General features: G+C 39.4%; 3 non-coding genes across 3 annotated transcripts; 1 reads left to right on the top strand and 2 right to left on the bottom strand.

Moving 5' to 3' along the window:
• Positions 1–2323: 2323 nt before the first annotated feature.
• Positions 2324–2398, bottom strand: TRNAP-GGG (transfer RNA proline (anticodon GGG)). The gene has a single exon. It is a non-coding gene; the product is annotated as a tRNA-Pro (tRNA).
• Positions 2399–6590: 4192 nt separating this feature from the next.
• TRNAA-AGC (transfer RNA alanine (anticodon AGC)) lies at positions 6591–6663 on the top strand. Its single transcript has one exon. It is a non-coding gene; the product is annotated as a tRNA-Ala (tRNA).
• Positions 6664–7472: 809 nt separating this feature from the next.
• Positions 7473–7545, bottom strand: TRNAA-AGC (transfer RNA alanine (anticodon AGC)). The gene has a single exon. It is a non-coding gene; the product is annotated as a tRNA-Ala (tRNA).
• Between the last annotated feature and the right edge of the window lie 7449 nt (positions 7546–14994).

The following is a 14994-nucleotide window of genomic DNA, read 5'->3' as shown; positions in this document are numbered from 1 at the left end:
AATAATGATGCTTAAGATGAAAAATTTTTGGCCCAATTATTGCTAAAATCCCCGGAAAGTTGCCAATCGCGAAAAAGAAAGCACTATTAGTGATTGCAGTGCATTAAAAAACACTTTCTACGAAATAAAAGGTTTAACATGACAAACATCAGACATGAATATTCATATTTGCAGTCACAATCATCGAAATATAATTTATGGAGTTTGGAAAGTAATTTTAATCCTTCGGCTAGAAAGAAAAATTGATGTAGGCATAGTTCTTACAATATTTTACGAAAGTTGCAAATCATTTGCAGTTTTTCGCAATACAGAGAGAGAATGGATCAAAGACCATTATTCTTTACTTAATTTTTTGTCGGTCCGTGACTAAATTTTCTCTGGAAATTGTTAGTATAAGCCAGCGTTTCTCAATGTTTCAGTATTTGCGACCCAATTTTCAATCATAATTTTCATCGCGCCCCCCCCCACAAGTGCAGTACAGAGGGGCACCCCCCCCCCCATGAAATTTTTGGAACTTTCATATGGAATATTAAATTCAAATAATTTGCTGAAAATTACTTTTATCAACTTATTTTAAACGAAAATAAAACATAATCTTTCCTCTGAGAAAGTCACGAAAATACTGAACAATATGGGATGTATTCTAATTATTAAATACATTGTGCAGTACTGATAAAGTCCAATTTGAAGTGTATTATATCAGTGTAAATGCGAATTTTATTTTTTATTATCTTACAATGCATTTTGTTTTGCTTTCCTTTCAGAGTAAAATAATCATTTTTTTAAATAATACATATTTCTTTCGATATGCTAGCGCCCCCGTTTCAGTACTATCGTACTACTAGCCTCACAGGTTGAGAATCGCTGGTATAAGCATAAGGTTCACGTGGCGAAATTTCAGTTAGATTTGCCCAGCATTTTTCCAGAAATTCGACAAACTCCAAAAAGGACACTCACTTTTGACAATATAGCGTATATTTTACTGCCGAAGGGCGGATAATTCGCAAAATGGCTTCTTCTTCTTATCAGGCAGGGACCTGGCTCTGTCCCGCTAGGGATATTAGCCATTTACTCGGCTGAGTTGGTCCGTGCTGGAGAGTGCTCTAGGTGTCCGACCGGGAAGCCCTCGAGATACATTCGAAGGCCACCCGGTTCAGCACATCCAGTCCTCTTTCCTCTTTTTATCCATGATGAGGGCACTATCCAGTCCCCCCCCCCCTCCCATCAAGCAGCTTAAAATTAATGCCGCTGTGATGGTCGAGTGGTCATAGTGACGGACTCGCATCGCGGGGACCCGGGTTCGAGCCCCACCGTCGCCACAGTGGTGGTCGGCTGAAGTTGGTTTTCTGCGGTTCCCAACTTCGAGGCGCAAATGCGAGCCGATCTGCCCGTTAAAAAGTCTCGCCACAGAGAGCAACAGACCTACAAACAGTACAAATATTCAGTCACGACACATCACTCACTTCACTTCTGAGATATAGATGGCAGCACTGAAAAATCATACACAACACTAGAAACGCACTCAGACAGTTAGGTACACACAATTACACTTCCGGCACAACTCACTAGGTAGAAAATTGCCTATGGCGATAGACCTGAGTTGTGCTCGGTTAAAAAAAAAAAAAAAAAAAAAAAAAGCTTAAGATTAATGGTGTCCCCGTGGGCCGCTTGCTCCGACCTGATTTGATGTCGCAAAATGGCTGTGAATTGACCGAGGGTGCTGGCTAAACTCTGGTATGCAGAAATAATTCGGGCTTTGACCGGCCAATTCGTGAAGTGATTGAAGAACTCTCCCCATTGCTCAATGTAATGATGTAGAACGTTCCGGTAGGCTCCAAATCCATTTTTTTTCCATGGCTAACATGTGAGACATGGCTATGTATAGTAACTGTATTGGATTAGCTCCAAGTGACGAGAGGGGAAAAAAGATAAATTATAGATAAATAAAAATTTTAACAATATTACATGAATATATATATTTTTTTTTTTCTGTGTGAAATTTTGAAGAAAAAAAAAATTGCCGAATCGTGACTGCAATTTGATGGTTGCCATAGCTATCGTGGACATAATTATCACGAAAAATATGCTATAATAATAGGACGTTGGCCGGGTCAATTTACAATGAAATTTGTGAATTGGCCGATTTCGGGTTTGGCAGTAAGATATACATAGTTATTGAAAAAAAGAAAGCGAGATTATATAAACGAAATTAAAATTATATGATCTTTAAAAATATATCAATATGTTTTGTGTCATAATAATTACGAAGGTTTTAACAACTGGATATTGCGAAGATATATTTCGGAAAGAGAGAAAATTCAACTGCCCCTGAGGGGGAATCGAACCCACGACCTTTCACTTCCCGGGTGAACGCCCTAGACCACTAGACTACAGAGGCACCGAATCTCTCAATCTTTCCTTGGAGCTCGTGTACACTGAAAGGGACCGTACATGGACGGCCGGACCAGACCAAGCTCACAACTGCTGACGCTGCCACCAGATGGCGACTTACACAAGGATGACGTCACTTTCCGCTATCATACGAAGGCTTTACAACCTTCGTATGATAGCGGAGAGTGACGTCATCCTTGTGTCATAAAAATTGTCGTCAATTTTTATTATATTTATGCTTTTAATGACCTACTGAATATGATAAGATATTAAATTATTAACATCAATTTCGTTCAAAAAACCATTGAGAACAACATTTTGATAAAAAGATTCAGAATATTTATTTAAATATAATTTGAATATTTTTAGAAATTTAATAAAACTTCATTATTCCAAATAATTTCTCAACTAAATATTTTTCTACGAAGGAAAATAAAGGGCAGGAAATGTTATTGAGTAGGAAGAAATTCGAAAAAAAAAGCGTGATTAGCATTAAATCGAAATAGAAAGTTCTAAAATTGGTAGAAATTCCAGAAATAATTTCCAAGTGGAAACGCATTTTTTGCTAATGGTTTTTTAAGGATTTCCTCATTGATACGTACCATGTAATGTTACCAGAAATCTATTGAAGTCGTTATAACTAGAGAGAAAGTTATTTACACTTTTCTCCTCCCTCTCTCTTAAAACCATTACGTTTCGATTGGTTTGACTTACGGATGGCTGACAATTGACACGGATTAATGCACCGTTAAATGCTAAGGAGCATTTCTGCCATTCATAACGTCGTAAATTACGTACGGAGAATATCCGTTAAAAACGGGTTACTAAATATAACATCTTAGTTACAATTTACGAGATTCTCACATTAACCGGCGAGGCGTTTGAGTCGCACAATTAAGTTCGGTTTCGGGATCAACAGCGAATAACGCCGCGTAAACAAGAAAAGAAACTTTTTCTTTGCCATCGGGAAGGAAAAGTTGTAATTTTCTGTGTTTTCTTGGCATGAATAATCATGAGTATAAGGATTATTGCTCTCAAACTACGGTTTAGTGCATTCAATGCTCAACTAATGGCCCCGTGGGCCAAATGTCCTCGTTGGTGGTATCTGATGTTGCTCGCGAACTCGCATCTAATTTTGTAAAAATGAACCGTGCCGCGCGTTAATAGATCACCTGTCACCCTCGGGGCAGTTCCACATCACTTAAGTGACCCACTGCACATTCCCAGATCACTCAAGTGACCCGCGATATATTTTTAGATTACTCAAGTGGCACGCGACACTGTTTCAAATCAATTAAGTGGCCCAAGGCACATTTACAGATCACTTAAGTGAATCACAGCACAGTTTCAGGTCACTTAAGTGAATCACTGCACAGTTTTAGGTCATTTAGGTGACCCAAAGTGCATTTACAGATCACTTGAATGACTCAAGGCACATTTACAGATCACTAAAGTGGCCTACTACTAATAAAACATGCACCTTGTCCATATTCCTCTCCGGAACTTCTAACGAATTTTTACATGCTGGAATGTGCGTGTCTGCTCTGTGGACCTAAGTTTGTCTCTGTGTAATGCTTGTTATGGTGCTGCCACCTGCCATCAATTTTCGAACTATGAGTGAAGTGTATTGATTAAATAAGTGTATCGTAGTAGGTCTGTTGCTCTGTGACAATTTTTAAGTGGCCTGCGACACGTTTTTCAAACCAATGAAGTGACGAATAGAATGAATTCATTCTTCAGAATATATGGTACATAAGCTCAATTCATGTTCCCCGACAAATTATCAAACCACTCAAGTGGCCCACGAAAGATTATCAAACCATTTAAGTGGCTTACGGCACATTTCCAGATCATTTCAGCTGCCTAAGGCACATATCCAGGCAACCTCTACTCTACCAACGGCACAATACCAGTTCACTCAAGAGGCTCGTGGTACATATACAGATCACTCAAGTGGCTGGCAGACATTCTCAGATTACTCGAGTGGGCCTCGGCACGCTTCTAGATCACTTTAGCAGCTCACAGCACACACCACAGTTGACTCGCAGCACATTTATACTTAACTTAATTTTTTAATCCATTTAGTGGCTCTGAGTGACTCAAATGGCATGTCCAGATCACTTAAATTGCCAACGGCACATTCGTGGAACATTTCTAGATAACTCAAATAGCCGGTGACATGATTCTAAACCAATTAATACAAATACAAATACAACGCCACAACAGGCAAATTGCCCAACGAGGTGGCTGACTTAAGAACATCATGGATCCCCGAGCCCCTACCTACTACTGCTACATCACACATGCACCCCTCCCCGCGGAACCCCCCAACGAATCGGTACATGCGGGAATGTGCGTGTACGTGTAGTGAAACCTGACGTGAAGTTTTGTTGTTTCTCTGTAATGCTTGTTATGTGTAGTGCTGCCATCTGCCACAAGTTTTTCTAACTATGAGTGAAGTGTTATGATTGAATGATTTATCGTTGTAGGACTGTTGCTCTCTGTGGCGAGACTTTTTAACGGGGAGATCGGCTCGCATTTGTGCCTTGAAGTTGGGAACCACAGAAAACCAACTTCAGCCGACCACCACTGTGGGGTTCGAACCCGGATCCTCGCAATTAAGTGGTCCTGCATACTCTTCAAAAGTTTGAGCACACTTGTTGTAAGGATTCAGAATATCTATAGTATGCCTCGCTATAGCTTCAATGTAATATTGTCACTGGTAGGTAGTAATGATTTGTGAGATCAATAAATGGCAATATTGGGAAATAACTAACATTTGTCGCATAATATTTTCATAATATTTCTTTTCAACTCACACAGTACTGCTTTTCAGGAATTTGACACTTTTGATATACCAAAGAATTCACTCCCCTGATGGCGAAAGCAAAGTTTAAAGCATGAAACTGCTGTATTCCATCTTTTTGGTCGTAAGCCATTGGGAGGTGCGGTAGCTTTTTATAGGTGTCGGAAAACTTTCTTGACACGGGGGAACAACAGAAACAGTGACATGACCACAGAAAAAGATTGCTACCGCAGGGAGTCCCACACCGAGGGATCAGAGCACCAACTTATCGGTGGATATTAGAATAAAGGCTGCCGCTCGGAATCATAAATAAATTTTAGATCCCGGTAGGAACGTGGTGCGACAAAAATGGTCACGCGATCAGATAAGCCATTGGGAAATGCGGTCTGCTAATCAGAGTCGTCCAGGTGCGGTTGCACCGAGCCCCCACGGTTTGAGGAGGGAGCGCCGATAGTAGAAGTAAGAAAAAGGTATAAAAATATAGCAAAAAATAAATTTTTTGAAGAAAATATAAGGTCGTAATTTCTAGAAATTACTTGTCTTTCTCCAATTTTTAATTCCATCCATTCTGGAATTATTTCTCTCATTGTTTCGGCATTTTCATCGATTCTAAAATTTTCTTCCCTCATTGATTCGGAATTTCAATCAATCCTAGGATTTTTTGATTATTTCCGAATTTTGATCAATTCTGAAATTTGCCTTCCATTAATTTTGAATTTTCATCAATTCTGTGATTTTTCTTTCAATTCTGTGATTTTTCTTCCATCAATTCTGTGATTTTTCTTCCATTAATTCTGAATTTTTATTGGTGAATTAGTGGATTTTAAATTATCATTAGTTCGTAGGACCTAATTTTCATTAGTTTTGAACTAATTTGCTTCGTCAGTTTAAAAATTTATTTTGTTCCAAATTTTCATAGATGCAAAACTTTTATTGATTTTTGCATTAATTCGCATTTAATTGTGTCTAATATATTTTTTTAATGTACATTTTTCAGCATTCCTGAATATTCTGTGATAATGCATTAAGAATTCCGCCCCCTTTCCCCCAAAAATATATGAAAGAGGGTCTCTAAGGAGCTCCGAACTTATTCTTTTTACCGGACCCCCGCTTCTGGTAAGAGAAGGGCGGCCTCTGTTAACCAAAGACAAAAATCATGTTACACAGTGCATAAATGCGTTTCATATACGTAGACTTTCTTTTTCCTTCTGTACGAATCAAGCAGGTTTTCAATAACTTTCGTGTTTAACGACCACACCTTGCTTTGAGTGACCAGCTGCCGCCCTACTTCTTTAACGACTGATCATACGCTTGATATCCTAACCAGTCGTTCTTGGTCGAAATGGGAGCAACTAATAGGATTGATTTCATATTAGTCATGTTGTTGCTATCAGGGGGCGTAGCTCAGATGGTAGAGCGCTCGCTTAGCATGCGAGAGGTACCGGGATCGATACCCGGCGCCTCCAAATTTTTTTTTTTTTTTTTTTCAACTATGAATGAGAAGTATCAAAATATTTTGATTTGTATTTCCGCGTTGACATGCGGAAATTAATGTATTTCTGGTATGAATTTTAGCACTTTAATCAGCATAATCGCTAAATCCCATTTGAAATATTCATATTTTTTCAATAAAGTACTTTTTCTTCCAATTTTCAGCTAGTACAAACAAAGTGGTACAGAAAAATTTGCTCGATTGAGAAATCAACTTTGTCAAATATCTGGGCTGGTCACTGCTAAAATAAAGCTGGGATTACACTATAAAAGTTTCATAAAAGTTCATTTGAAAAACTTGAAAAATGCAGCCAATAAGCACATCTATTACATTCGGCCAAGTTTTATAAAAGAGCTTCAATAAAACTTTTATAGTGTAATCCCGGGTTCTTAGAGGCTTTTAAGAGGGTTTGTATGTGATCTTGGCTTTCCTTGCTTTCCTATGGGAACACACCTCCTTCTTTAAGGCCGGGATTACACTATAAAAGTTTGATAAAATCCCTTTAATAAAACTTGAAAAATCTAACCAATTTTAGGTTATTGGTTACATTCTAGAAAATTCAACCGGTGATCTTATTGACTGCATTTTTAAAGTTTTATAAAATGACTTTTACCAAACTTTTATAGTGTAATACCGTCCTAAGAAACATTTAAAAAAATTTTTATTCACTATTCTATTTCTATAAGCTTATTGGTTGCATTTTTCAAGTTTTATAAAGGATTTTGTACAAAACTTTTATGGTGCAAAAAATGCCAACACTTTCGGAAAAAACATGTATTCAACTGGAGGCGCCGGGTATCGATCCCGGTACCTCTCGCATGCTAAGCGAGCGCTCTACCATCTGAGCTACGCCCCCGACGTTAGTTACAGCTCTATCAAAATATCACTAAGTAGCCGATCATTCACGAATAGATAGCGCCATCTGCTGTCGTATACATTTAAATACCTTAAATTTCACTATTATTTCAAAATTCACGTGAATAAGAAGTTTCTCATAAATATTTGCATTCATGCTGCGACTTTTATGCAAATTAATAATTTGCATATTTCAAATATACAGGGTGTATGGGTGACTGTGTGCACAGCATTTTACTGGAACAACGTTGATCTTCGACGCATACTTCCAATTAGAAAAATTGCCCTAATAACGTAAAATTGCCCTAAGTTGCAAGGGGTTGTATAGTTATTGAAAATAATAATAATAATAATGCAGCAGACTCTTGATAATGCGGCCGGCCGCGCGTTAATCCGGCCCATCCAGTAAGCCGGCGTTTTCTAGGCGGGTTTTCTTCGAGCATAGCAGAGGGGAAACATGTAACTGTATGTCTATGCGCAGAAGTTTGAGTTATTTAAATGGCAGAGGCGTGTGTATGTGTGTGTGTGTATGTGTGTGTGTGTTTCGCAGCCCATGGGATCCACGAATTTTGCTCCCTTCGCCTATTCTAGCCTAATTTTTTGTACTGCTCATTCCTCGAATTTGCCGCCCTGGTTATAGCCCACTTTGTCTCCAGCGCTGTCTGAGTCACTCTTTTCAGCATCCACATGCTTTCATTCACTCTAAGTCACTGTTCCTATCGCTCGCCGACATGGTGCCTGTGTGCCACTCTTTCCGTCACTGACATGCTTGAAAACTCTCTAGGTCACTCTTTGGGTCTCACTGATGTGCTTCAGAAACCACACTCTTAGGTCACTCACGTGCTTGCAAATTCTGGAGGTCACTCTTTTGCTCTCTCACTGACCTAGTGCTTTGCTCTTTACGTCATTCTTTTGGTTGCTGACATGCTTGCAAACACTTTGCATCGCTCAAATGTCTGCAAAGACTCTGAATCACTCACATGCCTGCATACACTCTGGATTGCTCACATGCCTGAAAATATTCCTGGTCAACTTTTTTGGTGACTTACCTGGTCCTTTCTCTCTAAGTCACTTACATTCTTGCAAACTCTCTAAGATACTTGGTCACTCACAGACCCGGTTCTTTCCTTTCTAAGTCACTCTTTTGATCAGCTAGCACGCATACGAACTCTTTTGATCACTCACGTGCGTACAACTCTTTAGGTCACTCTTTTAATCATTCACCCGCATGGAAATTGTTTTGATCACTCACATACATGCAACTATTTAGGTCGCTCTTTTGTGATCACTCGCATACATGCAACTATTTAGGTCACTCTTTTAATCATTCAAATACAAATACAAATACAAATACAACGCCACAACAGGCAAAATGCCCAACGAGGTGGCTGATAAAAAGATGCCCATAAAAATATGGTTGTCATATGTTTCAAAAATACAGCAACCCAATTAAAAATGCAATTAACACAAATTACAAACAATATATACACATGATAAAATATTATACAATGCCCATAAAGAATACTTATGGTTGTCTTATTCTAAGAATGGATAGCTTCCCGATTTACCCCAACATGTTTATCGTATTTCTTTTTAAACGTGTCAATTGTGTTACAATTTACTACCTCCGGGGGTAAGCTATTCCATTTATTAACAACCCTATTGGAGAAAAATTCCCTGCGACACCATAACCTTGCATTGTCCCTCACCAATCGATACTGGTGTCCCCTTGTAAAAGCAGTCGATTGGCGGTGTACTAAAAGTTCATGGTCCATCCTATCCATCCCATTGAAAATTTTGAACACTTCGATCATATCTCCTCGACACCTGCGTTCATCCAATGTAAACATATTCAAAAAATGAAGTCTTTCTTCATAACTCAAGCCCTGTGTGCCAATAAGGACACGCGTAGCTCTTCTCTGCACCCCTTCAACCAAGTCTATGTCCCTCTGTAGGTATGGTCTCCAAAACCTTACAGCATACTCCAGTCCAGGACGAACTAAGCCTCGAAAAAGAGGAAGAATGACTTTAGGAGAACGCGAAGAGACCTTTTTGAAAATGAGACCAAGCATTCTATTCGCTTTTTTGACAACCGCTGAACAATGTTCAGAAAACTTAAGTCGCTCGTCAATGAGAATTCCCAAATCGGTGACTCTAGTTGCATCCGGGATAGTGACACCATTCAACTCGTAAGAGAACCGTTGGTTGTTCGAACCAAAATGAGCGACCATGCACTTATCTACGCTAAACGTCATGCTCCATTCATTTGCCCATGCTGCAATCTTGTTTAAGTTGGTCTGGAGCAACTCCCTATCGCTTTCATTCCCGATTACCCCCATTAGCTTCACATCATCTGCGAATTTGCTAGTAATTCCATCGATACCCTGATCGAGTTTATCGATAAAAAGTGAAAAAAGTATGGGGCCAAGGACACTTCCCTGAGGAACTCCACTTGTGACGTCTGTCCAACCAGAGAATTCCCCGTTCACCATAACTCGTTGCGACCTATCTCTTAACCACGATTCTATCCAATTCAGCAAGTTGCCCCCTATTCCAATCTCGTGTAAACGCTTCAAGAGTTTGCCATGTTGGACCCGATCGAATGCCTTCTGGAAATCAAGGTAAACAACGTCGACATTTTTGCTCTTGACTATTCACATGCATACAAACTTTTATGTCACTCTTTTGATCATTCACATGTACACAAACTTTTAGATTCCTAGCTTTTCAGGCAAAGGTGGGTTTATGCCAAATATGGGCTGTCCACATTTTGCCACCTTTCACAGTCCATTAATTATTTTTGGCCACTAATGGCTCGATTTCTACGCCGTGGGGTATAGCCAGGTAAGCTTCCCTGTAAATGTACCTCTGTAAAATGGGCTTTTTCAGTTGACTTGCAGTAATCCGGTGATTTCGATAATCCGGCGTACCCTAGTCTGATATGCGCCGGATTAGATAGAGCCTACTGTAACTTTTTATACAGACGCCAACCTGCCCTCAAAAAACCCAATGGAATATTGCTCTTAAAAAACATGGAAATGGAATTGTTGGCATCAGAAGAGACAGGGCAACAACTTTCTAATTTGGTTTTTGAGCACAAGGTGTCCGTATAAAAAGTAAATACTTTCATTTTAACAACTGTACAAGACCCCCCTTGCAACGTGAATGGCATATCTGAGTTCTATGTTATTCGGATACTTTTTCTAATTAGAAATATTCCTCTAGAATCAATGGTTCACCAGTAAAATGACATGCGCTCCATTACCTATACACCCTGTATACAGAGTGTAGAGCAGAGGTCTTCAGCCTTTTCCTAGTCACGAGCACACGATCACTGCTTGTCCACGTTATCTAAAGAAGAGCACCCATACGGCATCTTTGATCTCCGAATGCATGGAATCAGGATGATTTTAATCCTTCAATGCAATTTGTACAAGGTGTTTAGTTGGAATGTCGATCAAGTAAGTGCTCGTGAGCATGAAATCGAACACGAGCATCGGGCAATCTAGGTGCTTCAGAGAGCAACGTGGTGCTCACGAACAACGGGTTGAAGATGCCTGGTGTAGAGCCAGAGGAACATTTTTTTTGCCTCATGCGGGATACACGAATTTTGCCGCCCTTCACCCATTCTAGCCAAATTTTCTTGACTACTCCTTCCTCGAATTCGTCACTCTGTGCTATAACCACCCACTTAACCTTCTCCCCCTCTCATTCCTGCAAGTACATTTGTGTTTCTGAGTCATTCTTTTGGTCACACACTCTTTAAGTCACGCTTTTAGTCATTCACATGTTTGCACATTGTTTTGGTCCCTCACGTGCTTACTCAAGCTCTAGGTCACTCTTTTGATTGTTAACTGACGTTTTTGATCATTTACACCTTCAAATAAGCTCTAGGTCATTCTTTTGATTCACATGCTTGCATACACTCAAGGTCACTCTTTTGGTCATTCACATGTTTGTACGCACTCTAGGTCACAATTTTGGTTATTCATAAGCTTACTCTGACTTGTCTCTCACTCTGTAGATCATTCTTTTTGGTCATTCACATGCTTGTCCACGCTCTAAGTCACTCTATTTCTCACTCACGTGATTGCAAACTTTCTAGGTCACTTTCTTAGTCACTCACTAACCCTAGCTGTCTGGGCAGAGGTGAATTTACTGAGGGTTATACAAACTTTGCTGCCCCTCTGAACTTGCCGCCCTGGACCACTAAGCCCCTCTGTAAAACCCAATTAGAAGGTTGTTGCCCAGTCTCTCCTGAGGTAAAAAAATTCCTGTTTCTAAATGCAATATTCACTGAGATATTTCAATTCTAAAATCAGAGAAAGGTTGGAAAAGAACAGTATGCATATAAAAGGGAAAAATGGTCTCAGGTTTTGCTGTTCTTTTTCACCTCTCGTCCACTTTTTGAATCCAAATATCTCAACGAATATTGCACTTCGAAACAGGATTTTTTTTCCCGTTGTCCTCATAAAAAACAAGGCGACAACTTTCTAATTCAGAGTTTCCCAAATTGGAAAATATCGCAATATCGCCCCCTGCCCCCCTGTAGGGCGATGGAATGGTCCGGGGGCGGTAGACGCTACAGATTTAATATGGGATACTATGGCTTCATTCGCGTTGGGGGGCGGTGAGAGGAAAAAAAATTCTGATGAAGGGGGCGATGGAACAAAAAGTTTTAGAAACTATGTTCTAATTGATCATTCATCCTTTTAGGGGACTTATCAATAGGGCAAATGTTAGTTCAGATGCCGAATAACTATCCAAAGGTTTTTTCCGTTTTTGGTGCGACCGAATAAGATGTCATTAAGAATATTTCATATCTTCATAAAGATAGATAGATAGATAGAACCGCTCACAACCCCGGACTGATGCAAAGCACCTCACTTCCGTTACCTCAAAAGAGGCAGAGTGGTGTCGGGAAAGTTAGCAAAGATTTACAATGGTGGCTCCCCTTGTCCCGTGTTCGCAAGTATCGAATCACTCGCGTCGTTCTCCCCATGAAGACAGCTATCAACTTGATGCAACGTACAAGACATTTGACTGAAATGGACAGCTGAAAATTTCACGTGCGCCCAGTGGCACATAAGGCCGGTTGAGGACGTAAAGCCGGGTTTTCCTAGGAGCAGGTTTCCTGTGCCACGCACAACGTGATTCTCCCAGCGCGACACGCCGTCCACTCACCAATAAGAAAAGCAGCATGACTGTTTTCCTACAGAGCGCAACGCGGTTCAAAACAGCGCTTTACGTCGGGCGTGATTGGCCGACTGCTTCTGGAGGAGTAAAATGCGTCGTGCGCTGCGGTTTTGCCGATATTCTCTTCACACTCTTGTGTGTTTTCTTCCCCTTCCCTTCAAACCGGAGCATGCAGACGACAGAGTAGATGAAAAATGACATAAAAATGATGCCAAAGCCATATATTATAATATAGCCGCCCTGATCTGTTGCGACACGCTAGGAAAACACAAACGCGTAGCGTAATTATGTAACACGTTTCTGCCGGCGCAAGTAACCTATTCCTAGGAAAACCCGGCTTAAGCATCACCCAAACCCCCCTTACCGATGCTGACGAAATAATCGAATGATCCCAAAGGCCTCAGCACTTACAGGACACCCTGTATATGAGGGATATCGGCCCTGGGATTCGAAAATCAGTCACAGCGCCCGAGATCGCATGCGTTTGTGTGATAAAACTCATGGAAATTCCATCTTTTTTCGATTAAGAAAAACCTAGGTATGTGGGGAAACACTTGACCTGGAACGAAAGGATCGCCTGAAGGAGGATCGGCGATGATGTTCCCAAATGGAACAATCTGCTTAAGAAAAAGGCATAATAAACATATTAAAAAAAAAAATGTATGAGTAAATATATTCGCGCGCGCGAAACGAAAGTGAAATAAAAACAAAAAAAATTTCTTCATTTCTGAAAGGTTTCCATCAGGGAAATACATTGTTAGCCTCATTCCCAGGGCACACGCGGTGGCACCGTTCTCCACGGTAAACACTTCGTATATCCTCTCCCACCTTCTTCAATATTGTATTAACTCCAATACCCTCTTGTGCACGAGAAGTGTTTCGAGAAATCTGTGAAATAGGACAAAATTTAATCTTATTATTGCTTTGGGAATTCGACTTCAGATCAAAAGAGACGTCGACATTGAAAATCTTTAGCACGGAATATCTAAGAACGACATGGTTTTTTTTTTTTTTTGTTCATCGCACGATGTGTGTATATTCTGTTAGAACGTACTTTTCTGTTTATTTCGGTATAAGCGTGTTTGTTTTAGGGGTCGTTCAAGTATTACGTCATCATCGATGGGGGGAAGGGGGTTTCCGATTTGCTGACTTTTGATGACGGGGGGGGGGGGTTGGATAATGCTTACGTCATCAACCACCCTTTATGAAAATAGGAGTTAGGATTCAGAGGGGCAAAGCTGATGACGAAATTTTGCTGACAAGGGGGAGGGGGGAGGGGGTCATAAATGGCTAAAAATTTGCTTACGTAATACTTGAACGGCCCCTTACTAACGAAAAAGCTATGCATTTTCACATGATATTTTTCAATATCCACTAACGAAAAATTAAGGAGGTGGATGCTCGCAAATTTTCCGAAAAAACACATTTTCCAATTTTTTTAATTTTTAAATACTATGAAATTGTTTCCGTCTAACTGTGTTCAAGTTTTTGTTCTAAAACTTTTGTCTACTAAAAATATTTTTTAAAATATTTCAATATAAAGTGCTGGCAGGCATTATATACACATGCTAATGTTTTTTACTGAAATTATTTTTTCTCGAAGCTAAATTTTTTTGTTAGATAAGGAGCATTTTTTTAAAACACCACTCATTTAAATGTCTTAAAACTGTTTCTCTCAATACTATGGTGTTATATACTTTAACACGAGTTTTTAGGATTTAAATTTTTGGTTATTTTTTCATCGAATTTTAACTCCAACAACAACATGCGACTTTTTCAAAAATTACCAAAATTTGCCAATATTTTCTGCCATGAAATTTTTTTATATAATTTCAATAAAAAATTTTCGTTTTAAAGTATGTAACACTGTAGTGTTGAAAGACACACATAGTTTCAATACATTCGAACGAGTGGTGTTCGTAAAAATGTTCCTTATCTAACAAAATACTCAGTTTTGAGAAAAAAGCATTTTAGTGAGAAAAACGTTAACACATGCGTAATGTCTGCCAGCAGTTATACTTTTGAAATATTTTAAAAAATATTTTTACTACCGGTAGAACAAAAACTTGAACACAGTTAGACGCTTAAAATTCTATAGTATTTAAAAATAAAAAAATTTGGAAAATGTGTTTTTTCTGGAAAATTTGCGTGCACCAACTCCCCTGAAATATATATATAATATTAGGAGAAAAAAATCTAGTTTATACGTAATACGATTTCATAGATGAAGATCCAAAGTAGTAAATTTCAATCA

This window comes from Pholcus phalangioides, unplaced genomic scaffold (assembly GCF_987345545.1).
Source record: "Pholcus phalangioides strain wild (caught in Gottingen) unplaced genomic scaffold, Ppha-v1.0 ptg000009l_1, whole genome shotgun sequence".
Taxonomy (NCBI): Eukaryota; Metazoa; Arthropoda; class Arachnida; order Araneae; family Pholcidae; genus Pholcus; species Pholcus phalangioides.
This window is presented reverse-complemented; position numbering and strand designations above follow the sequence as displayed.